General features: G+C 37.3%; 1 long non-coding RNA gene across 1 annotated transcript in view; it reads right to left on the reverse strand.

The window, feature by feature from the left end:
- LOC108588851 (uncharacterized) overlaps positions 1–25,143 on the reverse strand; it is a 62,978-nt gene that overhangs the window by 7,742 nt on the left and 30,093 nt on the right. Inside the window, exons 2-3 of the long non-coding RNA XR_004735975.3 lie at positions 21,740–21,901; positions 8,274–8,392 (exon numbers count right to left, since the gene is read on the reverse strand). This is a non-coding gene — a long non-coding RNA (uncharacterized LOC108588851). The remainder of the gene's footprint in view (positions 1–8,273; positions 8,393–21,739; positions 21,902–25,143) is intronic.

Below are 25,143 nucleotides of genomic sequence, written 5' to 3' on the forward strand. Positions count from 1 at the left end.
TGGTGAGGCTTCAGAGAAAAAGGAACATTTTACAGTGTTGGTAAGAGTGTAAATTCATTGAACCATTCTGGAAGACAATGTGGCGATTCCTGAAAGATCTAGAAGCAGAAATACTGTTTGACCCAGCAATCCCATTACTGGGTATATACCCAAAGGAATGTAAATCATTCTGCTATAAAGATATGTGTATGCATTTGCATATTGTTGTTGCTTGAACTTTCAAAAACAAGAAGAAAAAAAGGTACATGTATGCATATGTTCACTGAAGCACTATTCACAATAGTAAAGGCATGGAATCAACACAAATGTGGCACATATACATCAGAGAATACTATGCAGTCACAAAAGGAAATGAGATCATGTCCTTTGTAGGCACATGGATAGAGCTGGAGCTGGAAGAACACATGGACACATGGAGGGGAACAACACACACTGGGGCCTATCAGGGATGAGCGGGGAGGGCAAGGGAGAGCAACAGGAAAAATAGCTAATGGATACTGGGTTTAATACCTAGGTGATGGGTTGATCTGTGCAGCAAACCACCATGGCACGCATTTACCTATGTAACAAACCGGCATGTTCTGCACATGTACCCTGGAACTTAAAATAAAAGTTGAAGAAAAAAATAGGGCTACCATACAATCCAGCAATCTCACTGCTGAGTGTAAACTCAAAGGAAAGGAAATCAGTATATTGAAGAGATATCTGCACTCCCACGTTTTTTTTTGTTGTTGTTGTTGTTTGTTTGTTTGTTTGTTTTTCAGCACTATTCACAGTAGCCAAGATTAGGAAGCAACCTAAGTGTTCATCAACAGATGAATGGATACAGAAAATCTAGTACATGCACATGATGGAGTACTTGTCATTTATATATATGTTAAAGGCTGGGCAGGATGGCTCATGCCTGTAACCCCAGCACTTTGGGAGGCTGAGGCAGGCAGATCATCTGAGGTCATGAGGTCAAGACCAGCCTGGCCAACATAGTGAAACCCATCTCTACTAAAAATAGAAAAATTAGCCAGGAGTGGTGGCATGGACCTGTAATCCCAGCTACTCAGGAGGCTAAGCCTGGAGAATCGCTTGAACCCAGGAGGTAGAGGTTGCAGTGAGCCAAGATGAATGGCACCACACTGCACTCCAGCCTGAGCGACAGCGAGACTCCGTCTTGAAAGAAAAAGAAAGAAAGAAAGAAAAGAAAGAAAGAAAGAAAGAAAGAAAGAAAGAAAGAAAGAAAGAAAGAAAGAAAGAAGGAAAGAAAGAAAGAGGAAGGAAGGAAGAAAGAAAGGAAGAAAGAAAGAAAGAGAATAAAAGACAAGGGAGACTCCATCTCAGAAAAATGAAGTAAGAAAAGAAAAGCTCTCTTGCACCTGAATTTTCCCCTTACTAGTATTAGAAATGTCAGTGACAATGACGCCTATAACCAAATGTCTTGAATGTTATTCAATATCTCAAGACTTTGCTGATAGGTCTTCTGAGCAATGCTGTCTAACTTCAATAGGCCTTCACTGCCATTTGACAAGCTTCTTATTTATTCTGATTTTGCCACATCTATTTCAAAGTTTTCTGTGCCAATCAATCTTTTAAACTCCACATGCTCTTTGTCAATTTCCTAATAAGAAATAGGAGAAAACAATATTGGCTTCCTACTCAAAATTCACTATGCCATTCTTCTTCACTAGCAGTGTTTGAGTTTTGAGTTCAAGTATTTACACTTTGTAAGGCATTGTACTTAGGGAAATTGACCGTATTGCCAACTCAGTTTAAACCCAGTAGTTTATGTTAGTCCTGTTCTTGCCAGTGGGCATATGAAATTCTTCTAGCCAATTATACACAAAGGAAGATCAAAACATTTTTTCTTTTTATTTATACACACTGTGGTAAGAACACTTGACATCAGCTCCACCTTCTTAAATTTCTAAGTGCACAATATGGTATCAGTAATATAGGTATAATGTTGTACAGCGGATCTCCAGAACTTTCTCATCTTGCATAAATGAAACTTTCTACCCATTGGATGGCAACTCCCATTTCCTTTTCCTCACAAGCCCCTGGCAACACCATTCTAGTCTTCATATCTGTGCATTTTACTATTTTAGATACCCCATAAAATAGAATCATACAGTATTTGTCCTTCTGTGATTGATGTATTTAATTTAGCATAATGTCCTTTAGGTTCATCCATGTCATCACATATTGCAGGATTTCCTTTTCTTTTAGAGCTGAATAATATTTTATTGTATGGATATACCACATTTTCTTTAGCCAGTCATCACTGATAGACATTTAGGATGTTTCCAGATCTTGACTGTCATGAATAATGCCTCAATGAACATGAGAGTGCATTTGACATTCTGATATTCATTCTCTTAGATGTATACCCAGAAGTGGATTTGCCAGATCGTATGGTGTTTTGTTTTTAAATTTTTGAGAAACTGCCATACTGTTTTCCATGGTGGCTGTGCCATTTTACATTCCTGCCAACTGTGTACAACAGTTTCAATTTCATCACATCCTAACCAACACTTACCTTTTGTTTATTTGATAACAGCTATTCTAACAGGTATGCAGTGACATCTTACTGTGGTTTTAATTTGCATTTCCCTGGATGATTCGTGATGTTGAGCATCATTTCGTGTACTTGTTGCCATTTGTTTTTCTGAAGAAATGTCTATTCAGGTCCCTTGCCCAATCAGGTTATTAGTTTAATTTACTTTAGCTTTTTTACTTTTTTGTTTTTTGTTTATTTTTTAGTTTTTATTTTTGCTGTTGAATTGTAGGAGTTTCTTGTTTTGGTTTGGGGTTTTTTTGAGATATTAATCTTTTGTGAAATACATGATTTGCAAATACTTTTTTCCATTCTGTAGGTTGCCTTTTCAATCTGTTGATTGTTTTCTTTGCTGTGCAGATGCTTTTTAGTTTGATGTAGTCACACTTATTTAATTTTGTTTCTGTTTTCTGTACTCTTGATGTCATATTCAAAAATAATTGCTAAGCCCAATGCCATGGAGTATATATCTATGTTTTCTTCTAGTAGTTTTACAGTTCCAGGTTTTATATTTATATCTTTGATATTTGTGTATGGTGTAAGATAAAGATTCAATTTCATTCTTTTGCATGTGGATATCCAGCTTTTCCAACACCATTTATTGAAGAGACTATCTCTTTCTTTTCCCCATTATGTATCCTGGGCACCCTTGTCCAAGATCAGCTAACTGTGTACATATATATGTAAAATATATATTTATTCTGTTCTGTTGGTTTATATGTCTGTTTTTATGTCAATACCATACTGTTTTGATTACAACAGCTTTATAGTAGCGTTTGAAATCAGGTGGTATAATGCCCTCAGCTTTGTTCTTCTTTTTCAAATTTGCTTTTGCTATTCAGTGTCTTGCGATTTCATATTAATTTTAGGCTTCTTTTCTCCATTTCTCTAAAAAACATTTCATTGGAATTTTCATAGGGATTATATTAATCTGTAAATTATTTTGAGTAATATAGACATTTTAACAATATTAACTTGTTCAATCCATGAACATGGAATATCTTTGCATTTATTTGTGTCTTCTTCAACTTTATCAACAATTTATATTTTTTAGTGTTCAAGTCTTTTACTTCTTTGGTTAAGTTTATTTCCAAGTATTGTATCATTCTGATGTTATTATAAATAAGTTTTTTTCTTAATTTCCTTTTCACATAGTTTGTTGTTAGTGAATAAAAATGCCAATGATTTTTGTACATTGATTGTATAACTTTACTGTATTTGTTTATTAGTTCTAACAAGTTTTTGTGGCATCACTGAGATTTTCTACATAGGAGATAATGTCATATGCAGATAATTTTTACTTCTTCCTTTTTATTATTTACTTATTATTGATACAAAATATTTTACATATTTATGAGGTACATATGAGTATCTGTTACATGCATAGACTGCAATGATGAGGTCAGGGTATTTGGGGTATCCATTATCTTGAGCATTTATCATTTCCATGTGTTGATAAGACTTAAAGTCCTCTCTTTTAGCTACTTTGAAATTACAACACCTTGTTGCTAACTATAATCACCCTATGCAGTTCTCAAATATTGGGGCTTTTTTTTTAAATCTAACTGTATGTTTATCTCACTGACAACTTCTTATGTATTTCCTCCTCCTATCCACACACCCTTCCCAGCCTCTGATGTTTGTCATTCTATTCTCTATCTTTATGAGATTTTTCTTTTTTTAGTTCCCACATATGAGCAAGAACATGTGGCATCTGTCTTTCTGTGCCTGGCTTATTTCACTTAACATAATGACCTTCAGTTCCATTCATGTTTCTGCAAATGACTTGATTTTTTTATTTTATATGACTGTATAGGAGTGGGTATATACCCCACATTCTATTTATCCATTCATCGATTGATGGTCATTTAAATTGATTCCATATATTTAACTCTTTATAGAATTCTTTAGGCTCATATTATTTTGGATACATTAGGATTTATGAGTTGAAATCAGATGTCCATTTTCCTTCCCCAGATTTGGGTGGTTTTCAGGCATTATTTCTTTAAATAAGATTTCTGTCTCTTTTTCCCTCTCTTCTCCTTCTGGAACTCTTGAAATGCATATGTTAGCTCCTGTGATAGTATCCCATAATTCTGTTATGATTTCTATACTCTTTTTATTCTTTTTTTTCTTTTTGCTTCTCTGACTGAAGAATTTCAAATTACTTGCCTTCAAGTTCGTTGATTTTTTTCTTTTACTTAATTAAATCTACTGTTGAAACTCTCTATTGATTTTTTCTTTAGTTCAGTTATATTTTTCAGTTCCAGAATTTCTTTTTGGTTCCTTATTATTTTTATCTCTGTTAATATTCTCAGTTTGTTTATGTAATGTTTTCCTCTTCCATTTAGTTACATATCTATGTTCTCTTCTAACTCAGTGAACTTTTTAAGACAATGATTTTGAACTCTTAGTTGGGCAATTCAAAGATCACCATTTTTTAGTTTCAATTAATAGAAATTTAGTTTGTCCTTTTGATTGTGTGGTGATTTCCTGATTATTCGTGTTTCTTGTAGCTTTGCACTTGTGTCCGTGTATCTGAAGAAACAGGTCTCTCTCTCCCACTTTTTAGGGACTGGCTTTGATTAGGAGAGATCTTCACCAGTTAGCTTGGCTAGAGAGATTCTAGGCCTTTGTTCCTAGTTGCCTTCAGCATCCAATCTTTTTTTGTTTTTATTCAGAAGCCCATAATCTCTTGCTTCTTCTGGTATCTAACTGACTATGTTAGTTCTATCGATGCTCTGTGTGAGGTAAGATGGAAGCTAGCCCCTTGGGCAATGCACTGAAAGGCTGGGTACACTGGGAGCATGCTCCACTCTTCCCTTTTCCCCTTGGTGTAAACCCTCAGTCATACACACTTTTCCAGTCTTGCAGAGTCATGCCAGCCACAGATTCCGTGAGCATCTAGACTATGCCAGTTCCTTCAGTGCTCCAGGGGCTGAAATCAGCCTCTCAGGGAGCATACTACAGGGCCAGAGACATTAAAGCCATACTTCATTTTTCCCTCTGTCCTGGAGGAGAGGCCTCAGTTATATATCTTCTCCATGACCCCCAGAACCATGTTGGCTACACGAAAGCTTGTCTACTAGCTTCCCCAGGCATCCAGATTGTACCAGAACCTTCAACACTCCATTGACGTGAAACAGAAGCCAGCACCTTGGGGAGTGCACTGAAAGTCAAGAGAGATTGACGTTTGCCTCCCTCTAGCCCTTCTTTCTGGAGAGGAGTTGCAGTATCTCTAAATGCTTATGTACATTGGCTTGGGGGAAAGGCTGACATAGGTAAAGTAAAATTGCTCTTCACATTTGTTTTGGTGCAGCTGATCCCAATTTTGTATTCATCTGGGGTACTGTAACTGCTTAATTGGATTCTGGATTTTTCATAAGGTATTTTGTTACTTATATTATTATCAAATTTATGTTTCTGTCAGGGACAACAACTACCGATTTCTATTATGGCACCTTTTGACATCACTTTCTGTTTTCTCTTTTTTAAAAAAGATACACTCTATTTTCTTCTCTGGGCACTATCATAGTCAAGTGAGATGCTTGTTGCTACAGCAGGCATCTTATGATTAGCTTGATAATTAATGGAAAAAACCTGGGACTTAGATGATGTCATTGAGCAGATGCAGCTTGTAGCCTGTGGCTACCCTTCCCTTTGACTTCTTGTTATCTGAGACAATAAATATCCTTATTAAAACAGTCAGCTAGGTCAGGATTTTCTATGACTTGTTGCTTCAGAGCATCCTAACTGAAACAATATTTTGATGTTGCTTTACCTAAGCTGCTAAGTTTACTTAAACTGCTAAATCTCAGCCTTCATTCTCCTGAATTTTTACAGTGTTAGGTTTTCTTGGCCTCGCCACTCAATATTTTCTTCTTTGTTTTGGAGGAGACTATACACTCTAGGCTTTATTCTCATATTTTGTGACATTTCTTCCTTGATTCCATTTCTCCTTCAGCCTTTGATGTGTGGCCACATCAAAGTTCAATATCTGACCTTTTGCTCTGCTTCCTCTGCATGCTGAACCAATTTTCAGTTTAATCTTGCAACTCTGAGCATGTGGGTAAACACCATGCCGACAAGACTCTGTTTCAGTTTTAGTCCCACATCTCCCACTGTCTGATGGACTGTTCTATCTGGACATTCCATGATATCCCAATATTGACATATCCACAAGCAAAATTACAACCTTTCTCCAGAAGCCCAGTAACTCTGCAAGACTGTATTTCTCTCAGTGCCACAGATATACTCTGAGAATCAAACTTCAAAGTCATTTTTTATTGGGCCATTACCTACTCTCTATAAAGATAGTCATCAAGCATGAAGAACCCACTTAGGCTATCTATCATACTTTTTGACTTGCCCTTCTGCCTCTACCTACATTGTTACTACAGAATCTGCCATCTTTATCTAAGATCTGCCTCCTTGCCACTATTCGTTGGCTTAGGGGTTGAAACCGAATCCAAGCTATGGTCCCAATGACGGTTCATCCCTGAGTACTGGCAACTTAGATCACTCCCTTTCTAGGTGCCTAGACTTAAATTTGGGAGTTGTCAGTGATCAGGTTTGCTATCATATGGGTGGGATAAGTTGAAGAAGCCTGACTGAAGAGAGAGAACAAGTAAGAATTAGCAAACAGAGAGAGGAGCAGAAATTTTAAATGGAGAAAACATCTGATGAAGCTCTAAACTTGATTCCAGTTGTTTCTGCAATCTAGCTTTAGTCCTCACCCTGAAATCTACAAGATATCCCCAAGTCCTTACAATGAAATCCCTTTTTAAAAATAAATTAATTCAAACTCAATTTCTGTTATCTGCATTAAAAAAGATAATGTGTAAGATCTTACTGATATTTTCTTTGAAATAGTAGTTACCTTTCCATTCTCCGAACATCTACTTTAAGTTCTAGTCCCCAGTAGGCTCCTAACTACATTCCCAACCTCCAATATCTTTGCTGCCTGATCTGTCATGTGGTCCAATTCAAGGTTAACCTTCTTAAATATTGTTTTGCATATGCTATTCCCTTTCTGAAAAATCTTTCATGGATCCCTATTGCCTATGTAATTTAGTACAATCTAACATTTATTTTTACTTTGCATAACCAGCTATGCAAAGTCTTTGATAATGTGGTTCATACACTTTTCAAACTTCTTCCACATTTTACAATGTGAATCTTCTGCTTCAGCTAATTTTGTCTTCTAATTTTTTAGCATGTTATGCAAAATTTGATGTCTTTCACTTCGCTTACATTGTTTTCTCTGACAGAAAAATTTTGTCCCACCATTCTGCTTATTTATTTTATTTTATTTATGTATTTTTTTTTTTGAGACGGAGTTTCGCTCTTGTTACCCAGGCTGGAGTGCAATGGCGCAATCTCGGCTCACCGCAACCTCCGCCTCCTGGGTTCAGGCAATTCTCCTGCCTCAGCCTCCTGAGTAGCTGGGACATTCTGCTTATTTATAAACAATCTATCTTTAATGCACAATTCAGACTGTCTCTCTTTTTTTTTTTTTTTTTTTTTTTACTACTTCTATTTATCAAAACATCATCTCTCTTTGGGGAACCTTGGAGTGGTAGAGTGCAATGTTTTCACAACTTTTTTCTTCTTCCACAACTTTGCCATGATTTACTGTGAGATGAGTATACTTCTTCACCTCCATTTATTTTGGGTTTGGCCTTATGATGTATATTGGCCACTGGAATATAAGCAAACATGACAATACCTTTTCTCCGGTTAAAGTTTTAAGAAGTATGGAGTTTCCACCAATCTTCTTGGCACTGCAGATCTTTGCCAGGTGAAGACCATAATTCAAGCAGCCAGATGAAAATTCATGGAGCAGACCTGAACCCAAACAGAAAATGAAATCAATATCAGCCCAGCTGAGTCTAGCCGAAGATCAGCTGGATCGCAGTTTAAGTTAAAAGTCATGAGAAAGAACTGAGCGTTTACTGTTTTAAACCACTGAGGTTGTAGGTTGGGGCAATGGGTTGCTTGTTACACAGTACTGTAACAGAAAAAAATACTCCATGCTACGCTCTTAGTTTTTTGAACAAAGGTACATGGTTGGTTCTAAAAAGGTCTCTAAGTATGCTTAACCATAGATTGAAGTAAAGACTGAAAACAACTTTTTTCCCCTCAGGTGAAGCACTGCTAGAGTCTCCTTAGGGAGACTTGCTGTGTTTTATGAGATCTATCATTGTCAAGTTAATTGTCAATGATGTGGTGTCCCGAAACAATTTGCAGAAATGATAGATTATAGGTAGTATGTGTCCCTCTCTGATGATGTGACTTGCTCATTGTTCAGTTGGAGAAAATAATTCTCCACTGTTGCGAGAGAGAACATGTTCATGAAATGTCTGCTGAAAAATGATTGAACTTAATTTCCTTCTCCCACAACATGTGTACTTTCTGACGTGGGAATGAACCAACAGTCCCACTCTCTGTTGATGGATGAGAAGAATTTGGAAGATTTGAAATCCTAGCACTTTGGGAGGCCAAGGCGGACAATCACTTGAGCTCAGAAGTTTGAGACCAGCCTGGGCAACATGGCGAAACCGCGCCTCTACCAAAAATGCAAAAATTAGCCGGGAGTGGTGGTGCATGACTGTGGTCCCAGCTACTCAGGAGGCTGAGGTAGGAGGGTCACTTGGACCTGAAAGAGGGATGTCGCAGTGAGCCAAGATTGCACCACTGTACTCCAGCCTGGATAACAGAGGGAGACCCAGTCATGGAGGAAGGAAGGAAAGTTGGTTGGTTAAAATATTGCTTTCTGTTCCAGGCATGTTACTCAGTATGACTCCTAAGAGTCCTTCCACTCATCAAGGGAGCAGAATTCTGCCCATTTTTTCCTGTGACTGAAAACACATTATTGAGCAATTTCAATTGACTGGGATGTTTTACCTTTGAGGGAAGGGTAGCAAAAACAATTTTCATCAAGATCTACAGCAAACGAAAGAACTCATTCTCATGGCCTCTGCCCTCCATCAACAGAAAACTTGCAGACTTAAACAGTTTATTTTGGTAAAGAGTTAGGTTGTTTATGAAATATGAAAAAGACAGATAACTTCTAAGACTCTCCTCCCCAATCCTACTCCCTGCTAATTCTGTTGTAGTGACAGAGCCAGTAGGGTAAATAACCAGTACAAATGAGAAGGGATGAATTTTAAAATGCTTTATCAACACATGATTTAAAAATAATAATTTTGATAAAATTTATCAGTTGTTCTTGATAAAATTGCTAAATAAGTAAATTTAATTGCTATATAAGTAAATAAAATTGGAATATAAGTAAATTTATTAAACATAATAGAATGCTTATAAAGAACAAATAGCAACCCACTTAATAAATGGTGAAAAATTAGACATTTCCTTGTAGCTAAGAAAAACACATGAAGTCTTCTTCTACCACTTTATCAGCTAAGTTGTTTGTGAATATTTTCTCCAGGCTGTTTCTTGTATTTGTTTATTCTCTAACAGTAAGAGCAGAAGTTCTTAATTTTGATAAGGTCTAATTTATCAAATTCTTTTATGGATTGTACTTGTATTCTAAGAAATCTTTGCCTAACTCAAGATGACTCAAACTTTCTGCTGTTTTCTATGAGAAGTTTTACAGTTTTAAGTCTGTGATCTATTTTGAGATGTGGATCAAAGCCCACTCTTTTGCATATGGATATCTAAATATTCCACCACAATTTTTTGAAAGACTATACTTTCTCAAATAAATTGCCTTTGCATTAAAAATCAATTGACCATATCTATGTGGTTCTACTCCTCGACTCCTTTTTGTTGATTTGTTTGTCTTTATGCTGACACCACATTGTCTTGATTTCTGTAGTTTTGTACCTCTTAAAGTCAAGTACTGTAAGTATTACAACTTTGTTCCTTTTCAAAGTTGTTTTGGCTATTCTAGAGTTTTTGCATTTGCATATGAATTTTAGAATCAGCTTGTCAATTTCTATTTTTAAAACCCTATTGGGATTTTTGATTGGAATTGTATTAAATCTGTAGTTCAATTTGAGGAAAATTACATTTTTTAAAACATTGAGTCTTTCAATCCATGCATTTAAATCTTTAATTTCTCTTAGCAGTTTTCATGTACATCTTTTATCAGATTTATTCCTGAATGATTCATACTTTTTAAATTACTGTAAACGGTATTTTTAAATTGAATTTCCACTTGTTATTTTAGGTATAATCTATTGATTGAGATATAATTTACATAAAATAGAATTTACTATTTTTTTTTTGAGACAGGGTCTTTCTCTGTCACTCAGGCTTGAGTGCAGTAACATGATCTCAGCTCTCTGCAAACTCCACCTCCCAGATTCAAGTAATTCTACCACCTCAGCCTCCCAAGTACCTGGGATTACTGGCACACACCACTACACCAGGCTAATTTTTGTGTTTTTAGTAGTGTTAGGGTTTCACCATGTTGGCCAGTCTCATCTTGAACTCCTGGCCTCAAGTGATCCACCCGCCTTGGCCTCCCAAAGTGCTGGCATTAAAGGCATAAGCCACCACACCCAGCCAGATTCACCAAATTTAAAGTAATAATTTTATTAGTTTTTTTAAGTGAATAGTTGTGTATTCATTACCAGTACAGGATATTTCCATTCTTTCCAAAAGATCCCTCATGCCCCTCTGCAGCCAATCTCCCACCCTTGCCTCAGGTTTCTGGCAAACACTGATTTGCTTTCCATCACTACAATTTTGTCTTTCCTAGACTATCATGTAAACAGAATAAGATAATCTAAGCCTTCTGAGTCCAGTTTATTTTACTGGATTTTTGAAAATTATCAATAATATTGTGTATATTTGTATTTCATTCTACTATACCTGAATACTTTTCCATTACATGGATGTACCACAACTTATTTCCTCATTTACATGATAATAGACATGTAAGGTGTTTACAGTTTGGATTACTAATGAATGAAGGAATTCAAAGCTGCTATGAATGTTTGAGTACGCATCTTTATGTGAACACATGCTTTCATTCCTCTTGGGTAAATGGCTAGAGTGGATGCTGGGGCTGCTCCAGTTATTTTAACAGAGAGAAGTTTATTTAAAAATTATTAACTAGTTAATCTAAAGGCACAGAGTAAACACTAAGGGATCTAAAGTATTATGGTTACAACAACTTTCAGAAACCAGCTATGAAAGCAAAGAAAAAAGGCTGGCATTGTTCTTAACATTTACATTTAGAGGTGGAGCCTCACAGAGCTGAAACTCAGATCTCTGAGAAGAAGGTATTTGATTGATGCAGGTCTAAATTCAGGCATGAGACTGGACTATGAGAGGGGAACAATTGGCAGCTGTTTGCTGATGTCTCTAAACAGGGGTGATGAGGCTGGTTTCATAGGTTGGCAAAACTGCAAACTGGTTGCATGGCCCCATCTAGGCACAAGAGAGGCTAAGTGATACAGTCTAGCTGAAAAGCGAGATGTTTAGCAAGAAGGAGAAAGCAGATTTGTGGGAAGGGGGCAGTTGCAAATAATATTCTCTGCTATATCAGGTTATATTTTTGTTAAAAGTTCCATGGTATATTGCACTTTTGCCAACTAATGTATTCTGTTCTATTTCTATGTCTGGAATGTATTATAAATGTCTTTGGAGCCAAAAATGGCCAGTTTTGGGCAATGACTCACAAGACCTTATTAGGAGTGTATATTCTTAGTTTTCAGGGTAGATACATAGAAAGATAAATTGGTTTTATACACTAGCGGTAGGCCAATTTTCTGTAAAAGGCTGCACAGTAAATATATTTTAGGCATGTAGTCCATATAATCTCTGTTGTATCTACTCAATTCTGCCATGTAGCATGAAAGCAGCCATAGACAATATGCAAATGAATCAGCAGGGCTGTGTTGCAATGAAATTTTATCGTTTCGACAATAAAGCCAGATTGTAACAACAATGAGCCAGATTTGGCCTACAGGTCATTGATTATTGACCTTTATTATAGATGATATATATCAGGCTGACCTTATTAACTATGTTAATATCCCTATTAGTAATATATCATTGCATAAAAATTACACCAAAAGATGTGGCTTAAAACAATCTTAAACCTTTATCATCCTTTATGATTTCAGTGGGTCAGGATTGTGAGGCTGGCTTAATGGGAAGGTTTAGGCTCAAAATTTTGCATGAGACTACAATCATCTAAAGGTTGTACTTAAGCTGGTAGACCTCCTTCCACGGTGGCTCACTCACATGACTAGTAAGTAAGTGATAGTCCTCAGACCCTCTCCACGGGGACTTCTCCAAGGGATCAACTGAGTGTCCCTAGGATATGGTGGCTGGTATGCCCCAGAGTGAATGACCCAAGAGAACAAAATGGAATCAGCAATATCTTTTATGACCTAGCCTGAGAAGTCATACAGTTATCTTCCCATATGCTATTGATCATACAGAACAACCGTGATAAAATGTTAAAGAGGACTATACAAGAGCATGGATACCAGAAGCCAAGGCTCTTTAGGGGCCATCTTGAAGACAAGCTACCATAATACATTTTTAGTTGTATTTTTCATCTGTATGATCTGCCATGGCCTAAGAAAGGCTAAATTGAAGCATTTGACTATTGTTTTATATCTATCTATTCACACTCATATTTTCTGATGTCCTTTGCCATCAGTGTTTTAATGCTCTAACTTGGTAAATAAAAATCAAGACAGGCATTACAATTGAATATGGTATATTGAACAGACATTACTGCCATTCCCTCCAGAACTTACTAAAATTCCAGCAAATGGAATTTGTTCATTTTAGAATCACTTGTGTTTCTTTTTTTCTCAAGGTTTTTTAAAAATTTAATGGACAAACATTTATATATTCAAGGTATACAATGTGATGATTAATATAGGTACACATTGTGTAATGATTACCACAACCAAATTATTGGACACATCCATTGTCACCCATGCTGCACATTGGATTCCCTGAACTTCTTCATCTTATAACTTCAAGTCTGTAACTTTTGACCAATGTCTCCCCATTTTTCCCCATTCCCCAGCCACTGTTAACCACTGTACTACTCTTGATTCTATGACCTAGACTTCTTTAGATTCCATGTATAAGTGAGATCATACAGTATTTGCCTTTAGGTGTTTAGTTTATTTCACTTAGCATAATGTCCCCCAGGTTCATCAATGTTGTTACAAATGTCATGGTATTTCCTTCTATTTATGGTCAGTGATATTTCAGTGTGTGTGTGTGTGTGTGCGCACACGCACGCGCCACATTTCCTTTATGCATTCATCTATCAATGGACACATGTTGTTTCTATATCTTGGCTATTGTGCATAATGCTACAATAAACATGGCGGAACAGATACCTATTTGAAATACTGATTTCATTTCCTTTGGATATTCACTCAGAAGTGGAATTGCTGGATCATATGGCAGTTCTATTTTTAATTTTTCCAGGAAACTCCATACTGTTTTTCATGACTGTACCAATTTTACATGCCCACCAACAGTGTAAAAGTTTCCCTTTTCTCCACCACTTGTTATCTCTTGCCTTTTGAGACTAGCCATCCTAACAGGTGTGAGGTAATATCTCATTGTGGTTTTGATTTAAATTTCTCTAATGATTAGTGATGCTGAGCACCTTTTCATATACCTGTTGGCCCAGTATATGTCTTCTTTTGTTATAGATCTATTCAGGTCTCTTGCTCACTTTTAAATTAGGTTATTGTCTTTTTGCTACTGAGTTGTCTGAATTCCTTACATATTTTGGATATTAATAGCTAATCAGATATATGGTTTGCAAATATTTCCTCCCAGTTCATGGGTTGCCTTTTCATTTTGTTAATTGTCTCTTTTGCTATGCAGAAGCTTTTTAGTTTGATGTAGTCCCATTTGTTGACTTTTGCTTTTGTTTTGTGCTTTTAGCATCATATCCAAAAAATCATTGCCAAGACTAATATCAAGGAGTTTTTTCTTTATGTTTACTTTTTAATACATAGTGTTGACCATTTCCCTTAGGAAATGTTTTCTGTTTGGAGTTTTATGGTTTCAGGTCTTACACTTAAGTCTTTAATCCATTTTGAGTTAATTTTTGTATATGGTTTAAGACAAGTTAATTTTTTGTATATAGTTTAAGACATTCTTTTGAATGTGGATATCCAGTGTTCCCAACATCATTTATTGAGGAGACTTTCATCCCTCTAGTATCTATTCTTGGTTCTCTTTTAAAATATTAGCTGACCATATATGCAGAGGTTTATATCTGATTTCTATATTTTGTTCCATTCACGTATGTATTTGTTTTTATGCCAGTACCATACAGTTTTGATTATTGTAGCTTTATGGCACAGTTTGAAATCAGGGAGTATGATGTCTCTAGCTTTGTTCTTCAAGATTGCTTTGACTCTTAAGGGTATTTTTGGTTTCATACAAATTTCAGAATTTTTAAAAAATTTTCTGTGACAAATGCCATTGAAATTTTGATAAGGATTGCACTGAATTTGTAGATTGCTTTGGATAGTATGGACATTTTAACAAAATTAAAGGGACAAAGTCAGAAGCAGGCTAATTTATGCTACAAAACACTCCTAAAAGACTCAGAATTTAAGGGTTCCAGGAACCTCCAGAAGATGTTCATATGTATGCCTGAAAATAGGAGAAATGCTTGATATTATGCATAAGAAGTAACTAGATGCCACCAGGCACCTTTCATTGTCCTGTGCAGCCACATTATTCTTCTCTACTCCTCCCCTCTCCTGCCTCATCAAGGCAGAGACTAGTACATGGAGAAAATTCACCAGAAAAACTCCAAATGGGACAACAGGATCAAATGAGGGGTAGATACTCACAAGAGAAGATTAAGTGAAACTTTGCATATTGAACAATAATATTTTTATCTACGCTCCATGTTGTAGCTCCATGAAAACATTAGCAGTGTGCTATACTTCTCCAGGACAGGTGATTGGAGGATTTTATGCTTTGAAAATACACCAGGCCAAGATTAAAACAAACAGAGCAGAAAAGATAACTATAGGGTACTGGGCTCAATACTTGGGTGATGAAATAATATGTACAACAAACCCCCATGACACATGTTTACCTGTGTAACAAACCTTCATATATACCCCCAAACCTAAAATAAAGGTTAAAATAATAAGAATAAACAAAAAAAATGAAACTTTAGAATATGACTATTGGGAGGTTTCTTAAGCAAACATCCCAGCTAAATCAACCCATAATATAGCCTACCTGAAGACTACACCTTCACACGCACTCTCTCTCTCATTTACACACAAGGTGTAATCAGTTTTTTAGTGACTTACTCTTAAATTCAACCCAAGACTGCCAATCACAGGACATTTGGCAGGGGGAAAGCCTAAACAATAAACAGAAGAAAAATAAATTAGGAAGAAATAGAAATCGTGCATGAAGACAACTGGAGGAAGATGTGGGACTCTGATATCCTCAGAGAGATAAGAGAAGCTATTATATCCTTTACACAAGAAGAGAAAATTATTCAAAAGTAGTTTTACAACAAAAAGGGGCCCTAGAAGTTACAAATACAATAGCAACAATAAAAATAATAATAATTGGAATTAGATAAAGGGAATCCCAGAAAGTATAGTATAAAAACAAACAAACTGCAAAGGAGATAGAGAAAAAATTTTCAAGAAAAAAGAGAAATTAAAGGATCAATGTAGGCAATTCGATATCCAAGTAGTAGGAATTTCAGAAAGAGAGAACATAGAAAGTAGAAGGAAATAATTATTTTAAAAGTAATTAAGAAAAATTCTCTGAACTGATGGATGTGACCATCCAGATCAAGAAGACCTCTGTGAATCCAGTATAATAAATAAAAAATCACCCACAAAGAAACATATCAATGTGAGATTTCTGAACCCAAGTGATGAATTGTAGATCTTAAAGTCTTCCAGAAAGTAAAAGCAGGTCAAATACAATAGACCAGGGATTATAGTAATACCATTCTTTCCAACCATACTTTAGTCTAAAAAAAGACAAGGAAAAATGCTCTCACAATGCTAAAGGGGATGCGTATTTAACCTAAAATCGTAAACTTAAACTAGGAATGGATTGCAAGTAGAAAGTAAACATGTTTTGGGGCATTTATTGTTTCAAGCAAGGAAAGAGTTTGTTTGTTTTAAAAAAGGCTTGATCAACTAGGTAATTACTGTTGGAGGTCAAGTGAAAAGGGGATTTATTGACCATCGGATTCAGCAATGTAGAGATCACTGGTGCCCACAACTGGAGCGGTTTTGGTGGACTAGTGAGATGAAAGCCTGGCTGGAGGGATGAAATAGGAGAATGAGAACACTTTCAGGAGAGTTTTACAAAAGTAAGCAGAGAAACAGGCAGCTTCATGAGAATGTAGTGTCTGATGAGTGCTTTATTTTTTAATGTGTGTATTTAATTTTTAAGATGAGAAAAAATATAGAATGGTAGGATGCTGATAGGAAAGACTTGAAAGAAACACCGAGGACACGAGAGAGAGAGAGAGAGAGAGAGAGAGAGAGAGAGAGAGAGAGAGAGAGAGAGAGAGAGAGAGAGAGAGATTGAGTGTTGAAGTAGTCTCCCTGGGGACAGCAGAGGGGAGGAGAGCTCAAGCACAGGTACAATGAATAGCCTTAGAAAAGAGCACTGGCAGTCCACCACAGTGGGGGAAGAAAGCACAGAGGATACAGGCACAGATTCTGTACAGCTGGTAGGCAAGGATGGAAATATGGTTGCTTTTTTTTCCCCCTCATTTAAACAGGAAGTAAACTCATCAGCTGAGAATAAGGTCTGGAAGTATTGAAAGTTTAAGAAAAAAGAAGGTTCTATTTGTTTATTTTATTTATTCTGAGACAGGGTTTCACTTTGTTACTCAGGCTGGAGTGAAGTGTCATGATCTCAGCCCACTGAAACCTCCACCTCCTGGGCTCAAGCAATCCTCCCACTTCAGCCACTCAAATAGCTGGAACTACAGGCATACACCACCATGCCAGGGTAACTTTTTTTTTCACTTCTTGTAGAGATTAAGTCTTGCTAAGTTGACCAGATTGGTCTTGAACTCTTGGGCTCCAGTAATCCTCCTAGCTCGGACTCCCTAAATGCTGGGATTATAAGTGAGCCACTGTGCCCAGCCAGAAAGGTTTTAAATCATCCTGTAGGTCATTAATTTCAAACTTTAATGTGCATAGGAAATGCCTGGGGATCTTGTTAAAAAGCAGACTGTGATTAAGTGAATCTGGGTTGGGAATAAAGATCCTACATTTCTAGTAATCTCTCAAATATTGATGCTGTGGAACTATGAACTACATGTTGAATAGCAAGAGGAAAGAAAAATATAATTTCAATTTGCTGGGCAGCACCACTGGTCAGCATAGTTGTTCATTTTCCCCCGGCCACATTCACTGCACGAGGCAGGTGGCAAGGATGTGGAGAGGTGTATTTTACCAAGGTCAAGTTTTCCCAGGAGAGTATGGAGACAGAAAAGAGGGACAAGGAAGTTGAAGGTACACATAAGAAAACAATTATGATGGTTTCTAGAATCCAAAAAGTAGGGGCGTGATGGGAAGAGGAGGAAGACTGTGAAACGGTGACAGGATCGATGGATCATAGATCTCAGTGTGGTCACCAAAACTTATTGGCTCTGGATACCAGTAGGAGTGAGTGAAACAGTAGGAGACCCAGAGATTTTGATTCAAGACACTGAAGTATGCAGTATAGGTAATGATATGAGCCATTGTGGGTCCTGGGAGTGTTTAACTGAAGTAGGTAGGATCTTTGTTAAAAGCGCAGCTGAGAACCCAGGATATTGGAAGGGTGATCCATGTGGATACTGAAATCATCAAGAATGAATGCAGGGGTAGTGATGGAGAGAGTGATTGTGAGCCACAAGCTAAAATCTTCATGAAGTGACAGGAATCTGAAGATGTCTGAGGCTCAGAGTGGGATGGTGTAGCAGAATTGCAATGGCATAAGATTAAAAGTTAGGCCATTAGGGAGTAGTGAGAAACATCCTAGAAGCAACAGTAATGATCCTTGCCTCTCTACACGGTGGTATGAGTGATATGAGAGAGGAAATGGCTCTCATCTGAGAGGCCTTATGGGAACATGGTTCCTTAGGAGTCCAGTGAGAACAAGCAGATGAGAACACACAGAGGAGGCTGAGAGCACCGAGGACTTAGGTGGAGACCAACAGAGCTTCAGGAGATGCAGTGAGAGGTTTGGGGCTTTGGGAGCAGGTGGAAGGAGGAGTGGAAGAATTAGGGAGGGTTCAGAGCCTCCTGAGGATGGGAGTCCAGGTGATGTTAGAAGACGTGGAGGTGTTGGGCTTTCTGTGGTGGCTGATATGAAAAAAGATAGAAGGTGTGATAGGATAGACTGCAAGACTCCCAAGCAGATAGGGTGGTGAGTCCTTGAGTACTGGGGATGAGGGTCTAGGAGCTCTGGGGCCATCTCTTCACACATCCCAGTGTCAGTACTAAAGCCAGGGAAGAGCTCCAGAATTCTTGGGCACTTCTAGTATCTCTTACCCTATAAGAGCTTGAGAGCTTTATTGAGTTTAACATGAGATGGGTGGTATGAAGTCATTTTACAAATGTAGAACATTATAATTACAGGTAAAATAACTAAGCTTATTTACTTTTCCCTGGTGTTAATGAATGAATAGATTTGACTTCTTAGCAAGATGCAGTTACATTCTGAAACTTGGAATCTGCTGTCATAGTCCTATTAAAAATAACAGGTGGATTAGATCTGTGAATGACCCTAGAGATGATTTAGCACAGCTCCTTCATTTCAGGAAAGGTGAGTTTCTTTTGAGAGGCCAAGGCAGAAATGTTTGCACTACAAACGCCTGCCGCTTACCCTTCACATCCAATTTAAACAAAATCACCAGTCCCATTTTTGCTGTTCCTTCCGTGTTCTTCGATCTTCTAATGACAAGTATGTATCATAGTTATCCCCCTTCATGAAATGAGGAAGATCTTATCAGTCTACAAACACAGGCTTGAAAGAAGTACTGCATTTATTTATATTCTTTAAATCAGTTCAAATCTTGCTTTTAGCACCCATCTCTCAGGTTGGGAGGCAATTCACTATTAATTACTGCGGGCACCTTCGTTTCTACACGACAGCAGAAGCCATGAGGTTTCCATGACGCCTGGAGAACAGGGAAGGCCTGTCACCTCCATGCCCTCATGGTTGTCCCTCATATTCTCATGTCCAAAACCCAGTGGTCACCCATGGTCTGGAAGTTCCCCATTTCAGAACGATGATGTGCAGGTGTAAATCTTTGTCTAGCGAGCAAACCCGAACACAAGGTCCCATCTTCCTGAAAATTAAGCAAAATAAAAAATAAAAGTCCCATTCTTCTAAGAAAAAACTGGTAACTCTATAGCCACAGTAACAGGTAAATACCAGAACTGCTACTCCATTCAGCAGAAACACACTTTCCTCTGAAAGCCAGCCAATCAGTAACAGCCTCCCACTTTGGAAATCAACCAGTAAGTGGTAAACTCACTCCAGTGAAACTGCTTCTAAGGCTGAGGTCAGTCCACTCCTGCCCCTAGAAACAACACAACCCAAAGACACATACCAATAACCTATTGTCAGATTAGCAGGTTACATGTTTCAGTGAGGCCTGTCTGTGCGGCCGAGCTCTCCCTTATGAAACCAGCAGTAAATTCAGCTTCTAGGCCTCCGATACTGAAGGGTAGTCTCTACATTCAGCTCTTCTTAGATAGACCTTGTGCGGCAGTGATGCTTTCTCCTACCTCATGGCCTCAGGCTGCCTTTTTCCCAGTCTGGAAAAGCCTCCCCCTTTCTCCTACTATTGCCTGTTAGCAGTTCTTAAGTCAAATGCCAGAAACAGGAAGGGACTGCGTCAATCTGAGTAAAGTTCGCCCCATCTATAGACATTTAAACTAAAGCATACAGCTATCTTGCTCCCCAAACACATTTCTTGCCAGAGTTCTATATCCACTCTTCTCTTCCTTAATTGTTCCTCAAAGGCACTTGGAATAATCTCTTCACTTGGAATGATCTCTTTAATGAATTTAGGTTCCAAGAAATATGTGAAGATCCTTTTATCTCAAGTAGCTTCAGGTTTCAGACTTGCCAAAAATTAAAATTCTAATTTTAAAATGAATTAAAATTACAGGAATTATCTAGGTCCTGGCTACCTGCTTGAAATGGCAAAAGGAACAAATACAGAACAATACACACGATTAATATTTTAACTCATCACACAGCAATTAAACCTTATTCCTTTCAACCTCATGAATTCAGAGTGGCAATAATTTAGACACATATCAAAAATAAGTAAAGATTGCAGGAGAAAACCACATTCTTTAGCAAATCCTATTTGTATTCAATTTATTTCCTGATTATAAATGACTCATCTATCAAGGCTGGTTCAAGTGATCTATATGACAGTATGTAGTTAGCTCAGATGATGTTGCAGGTGAAGGTGTTATTTCAATTTTATATTAGAGGTCACCAACAATGGCTCAGTTTTGTAGTGTATATATGTTACTCACAACTAAGAAGCTTCAATCCTTTTGTCTACCTAGTGAAGCTTAATCTCACACAGCTAGCTATATGAAATCAAATATAAATACAGTAAATTTCATGAATACTGTAAAACTCAGCTAAAAGTTTAAGTATTATATATTTATAAATATGAAATTATATAATACATATAAACATATATAAATGTACTGGGCAACTATCATATTTAGAGCCCCATGCAATACCTTGAGGATAGAAAGAGATGAGTAAAAACGCCAATCCTTGAGGAATGTATAGTCTAGTTAGGGAAAGAACGTCAGTGTAGGTCTGCAACTTACAGTTGGGCGATCTGCTTTGGGGACCATACGGTCAATACCCAATAAGACTGAACTCTTGTTCCTGCATTTTTGCACCCACATCCAGAATCCCTTTGTCTCTTCTTGCCTTCAGTCCACTTCCTGGCTTGTTTCTGACTCTGCCTCATCATAGAATTTCTCTCTGGTGAAATATTAATTTCACCCTTGAGCCTGAAACTGAAACCAATCCTCAAAGACTCTGAGGATGACCTCCACTTCCTCCTCCCCCAGACCTACTGTGTGAATTTCCCACTGCTCTGAATAGCAACTCTAACTGAGGGAATCATCTTTCTGCTAAGAATGCTGTATGTTCCATGGAAGGAAGTCAAGTAAATAGCATACTTACATATATGCATAAACCAGGCCAGGCTCAGTGGCTCACACCTGTAATCCCAGCATTCGGAGAGGCCAAGGTAGAAGGATTGCTTGAGACCAGGAGCTTGAGATTACAATGAGCTATGATTGTACCACTTCACTCCAACCTGGGAGTTAGAGACAGGCACTGTTTCTGGAAAAAAAAAAAAAAAAAAGTAAATCATAATATAATGAACTAAGACCTCCATGAATCTCTTAAAGATTATTAGTGCAATAGAAGTTATAGAAGGGAGTGGCCCCTGAGAATCAGAGAAAGCTTTCCAGCAGAAGTAGGACTTGAGCTGTTATTTGTTGGAAAATAGGCACTTGGAATAATTTCCAACCCTTCTTTGTTGGAAGGGTCAAGGCTATAAAAGCAGAAGGATGGGGTGAGGCAATTCTACCCTCATTCCCAGAGCCACCATTACCACTAATGCTGCCACCACCACTGCAATGAACACATACCCCAATACCCAGGAACATCCACATACTCAAATTCTGGATTTATCTTTCCCCTTTTAATTCTTTCTTTGAAATAGAACCAAACCCATTTTTAAACATTTTGTGATGTTTTGTTTTCTTTTAAGGAACTTAAATGATGAGAACTACTTAGGCTGATCCCTGTTGTCATCTTTCACTGCCCAAATATTTTGAAAACCCATTAAATACAGCAGATTCTGCATGAACGTATTCCAAATCTAAAATTTCTCAGTTTCTAAGGAAAATATTGGCCATTATATAATGTCAAGATAATTTTTCTAGCAGCTTCTCACCATGGGATTCTTCTGGTCATTTCTATGGCACAGAACATGCAATCTCTCTTTTTTTAAACTTTTATTTTAGGTTCAGGAGTTCATGTGCAGTTTTGTTATGTAGGTGAATTGCATGTCACGGGAGTTTGGTGTACAGATTATTTAATCATCCAGGTGATAAGCACAGTACCTGATAAGTGGTTTTTCAATCCTCACCCTCCTCCCACTCTCTACCTTCTAGTAGGCCTTGGTGTCTGTTGTTCCCTTCTTTGTGTCCATGTATGATCAATGTTTAGCTCCCACTTATAAATGAGAACATGAGGTATTGGGTTTTCTGTACCTGTGTTAGCTTGCTTAGGATAATAGCCTCCAGCTGCATCCATGTTGCTGCAAAGGACAAGATCTCATTTTTATGGCTGCATAGTATTCCATGGTATATATGTACACATTTTCTTTATCCAGTTTACTGTTGATGGGCAACTAGGTTGATTCCATGTCTTTGCTATTGTGAATAGTGCTGTGATGAACATACACATCAATGTGTTTTGGAAATAAAATTATTTCTATTCCTTTGAGCACATACCTAAAAATGGGATTGCTGTGTCAAATAATGATTCTGTTTTAAGTTCTTTGAGAAATCGCCAAACTGCTTTCCACAATGGATGAACTAATTTACACTCCCACCAGCAGTATTTAAGTGTTCCTTTTCCTCTGCAATCTTGTCAGCATCTGTAATCTTTTGACCTCTTAATGATAGCCATTCTGACTGGTGTGAAATGGTATTTCATTATGGTTTTAATTTGCATTTCTCTAAAGATAGTAAAGTTGATTTTTTTCATATGTTTGTTGGCCACATGTATGTCTTCTTTTGAGAAGTATCTGTTCATGTCCTTTGCTCACTTTTGAATGGAGTTATTTGTTTTTTCCTTATTAATTCAAGTTTCTTGTAGATTCTTGATATTAGACCTTTGTCAGATGCATGGTTTGCAGATATTTTCGTCCATTCTGTAGGCTGTCTCTTTACTGTGTTGATAGGTGTTTTTTTTGTTTGCTTGTTTGCTGTGCAGAAGCTCTTTAATGAGCTTATCAACTTTTGTTTTAGTCACAATTGCTTTTGGCATTTTTGTCATGACATCTTTGCTAGGGACTAAGGACATACAATTTTTATACTGATTGCTTTACTTGTTGATTCAACAAATATTTCTTAAGTCTCTACTATAGGCCAGGCACAGGGCATGCAAGGGTAAGCAAAAACAGACACAGTCTCTGCTTCTTGAAGTATTCAGTGTAGGGAAAGAGATGGACATTATATTAGTTATCTATTATTATCTTTTACTGTATAACAAATTAATCCCAAAACCTGGTAGCTTAAAACAAGTTATCATTTATTATCTCACCAAGTCTGTGAGTCAGGAATTTAGGAGTAGTTTCACTGGGTGGTTCTGGCTCAAAGATTTTCATAAGCTAACAATTCCAGTGTTGGCCAGATGAAGGTCTGACTGCAGAGGAAAGATGTGCCTTTAAAATGGCTCACTCACATGGCTGCTGGCAAGAGGCTTCGGTTATTCACCATGTGAACTCTTCATACAGCTGCTTAGGTGCCTCTTGGCATGACAGCTGGCTTTCTCCAGAGTGAGTGACCCAAGAGAGCAAGGTAGAAGTGAGATATCTTTTATGATCTTACTGCAGAAGTTACACATTGTCTTTTCCACAATATCCTAGATTCCATATGTCAGCCTTATTGCATATGGGTGAGAGCTACACTGAGCATAAATATCAGGTGGTGAGACTCTTCAGCTGGGTGGGGGCAGTTATCTTAGAGGCTACCGGACATTTAAAAAATGATACACATAAAAATGTAAAACTATAACTATATTCAATAAGTCTTCACAGACTTTGTGAAGATATATTTTAGTCTTTATTCTAAGAACATTGAGCATTCATTAAAATATTCTAATTAGGGGTAAAAAGTTTATCTTTTAAAAAATCATACTAGGAGGTTCTGTCTTAGGCAGGATGAAAGACTAGGTATTTTGAAAATCTCCTCCCACACTGTCATGAAACGATCAGCTTCTAGGTAAATTATAAATATATAAATATACAAATATAATTATATAATTTGTAAATTTATATGTGTGTATATATATAAATATAAATTATTAGTTAATTTTTACACTGCTATAAAGAACTTCATGATAGTGAGCAGTTTATAAAGAAAAGACATTTAATTGACTCACAGTTCTGCAAGGCTAGGGAGGCCTCCAGAAACTTACAATCATGACAGAAGGGGAAGCAGGCACATCTTATATGGTGGCAGGTGAGATTGAGAGAGAGAGAGTAGGAGGAACTATCAAATATGTAATAAAACCATCAGATCTTGTGAGAACTCACTATCATGAGAACAGCATGGGGGAAACCACTCCTGTGATCCAATCACCTCCCACCAGGTCCCTTCCTCAGTATGTGGAGATTATGGGGATTACAATTCAAGATGAGATTTGGATGCAGAGACAGAGTCAAACCATGTCAATTGCATTGCTGGGCACACAAAGAAGTATAAAACATCCCTAAGGACTAGCAAAAATGAATAATAAGCAAAAATTAGAGAGAAAAACAAAGATGGACAGAACTGAGTGCTTCTAAA

The sequence above is a fragment of the Callithrix jacchus genome, chromosome 17, assembly GCF_049354715.1.
Source record: "Callithrix jacchus isolate 240 chromosome 17, calJac240_pri, whole genome shotgun sequence".
NCBI classification, from domain to species: domain Eukaryota; kingdom Metazoa; phylum Chordata; class Mammalia; order Primates; family Cebidae; genus Callithrix; species Callithrix jacchus.